The sequence below is a fragment of the Cibotium barometz genome, chromosome 14 (genome assembly GCF_041138505.1).
Source record: "Cibotium barometz isolate CiBa-2024 chromosome 14, ASM4113850v1, whole genome shotgun sequence".
Classification (NCBI taxonomy): domain Eukaryota; kingdom Viridiplantae; phylum Streptophyta; class Polypodiopsida; order Cyatheales; family Cibotiaceae; genus Cibotium; species Cibotium barometz.
Window position 1 is genome coordinate 23,207,703 of NC_141059.1, and position 1,500 is coordinate 23,209,202.

The 1,500-nt window shown below is 42.7% G+C and overlaps 1 pseudogene; it reads right to left on the reverse strand.

Moving 5' to 3' along the window:
* Nucleotides 1-484: 484 nt before the first annotated feature.
* On the reverse strand, nt 485-1,193 carry LOC147631820 (nucleoid-associated protein At2g24020, chloroplastic pseudogene; annotated as a pseudogene).
* Between the last annotated feature and the right edge of the window lie 307 nt (nt 1,194-1,500).

A 1,500-nucleotide genomic window follows, 5' to 3' on the forward strand; every position in this document is an offset into this window, starting at 1 on the left:
CTTGCCCCATGGCTTCAGATTTTTCCTCCCTTGCATGAAATCGGGCAGCAGTTCGCTTCATTTTTTTGAAATTTTTAGAAAGCATATCATTCAATAAAGCTTCAATTACTCTCTGATTCGAACCCCTACAAGGCTTGAACAGAAACTATATTCCAAAAACAAGATATTCAAAATCGAGCTCTGGTTTTCCCCCCTCTCCCTTTCCTACATACTTCTCCCCTTATATCTGCATTTTTCTGGTTCTTTCTGATTTTTCCCGCAAGGGATTCAGGCCAAATTCCCTTTTGCAGCCAAAAACTCGCGTTTCCCCATTTGAAAATACGCTACGTCTCCTTTTTTGCTTAAAATTCGGATATTCCTTTTTTTTTAAAATGCCTTTGTATTTTCGCCATGCAAGCTACCACCTTCTCTTGTCTTGCAGGTTGTGCGCTTAAGCGTCAAAACCTGCAATGCCCAACCTCTATTGTACACTAGCCACCATGCCTTACCTTGCTTGGGCCTTACCGTGCACATCTTTGTAGGCTTCGTTCACTAACAACGAAACCCTCTCACTCCAAGCTCCATGGCCGCCTCCGTGATATCCACACTAACAGGCTCTTGGTTTCCTGACAATGACACCTTGATGAGCTCACCCTCATATAGTATCCATCAAATTCTGCAGCAGCAACAAGCTCCTTCTGCACACGAACAGCTTCAACTTGAACTACTTGTTGCTGAGCTTTCCTTACAGTGTCATATAGACCTTGCATGTTGCTGAATAGCCCTTCTTGGAGGCTTCATTTGGGTTGTCTGTGTTCTTGTCTCAGAGTAGGAATCATTACGCCGATCAGGGTATGGCAGGGTTTCATCTCCATTCATGATGCCATGCACACCATCAAAAATAGTACTAGGTGAGCTAGTATAAATGAGCTTGTGCATGTTGTTACAAAGGCAAGAATTGCGCATTCCTTCAACAGTGACATTGTAGTGTAGACTGAATTGTTGATTGATGAATCTGAAGCTGCCATGTGGAAAACTACTACTGTTCCCTTGTATGCTTGTGCATGCATATCATTAAAACATTGCATAGCCAAGGAACCCTCATGGTTAATGCCATATCCTTTTACCATTGAGCTCCGTGCTACAACATCTCGAACTGGTAGCTTATCAAAGACTTCCCTTGCCTCTGAAACAGAGCCACACTTTGCACACATGCTGATCAAACTGTTGCCAATTGAAGCATCTCTCATGAAAGCCTCTTGTGCCAGGTCCTTCAGTCTTTCTTATGCCTCCATCAAGATCAAAAACTGCAACTAATCCCTCTTTCTTGTTAGCCCCTTAAGAAAGTGATGCTGCTTTTGGTTCATTGATAATTCGTGCTACCTCAAGGTTCACCATAAGCATAAAAAACTCCATGATTCACACCACACTTATGTACAGAGGCCTTGAGACCTGGCTCAGCCTCAGCTCGTCTTATTGAACCTCATTTACAATATGAACATATGTACATAGGCATCATAA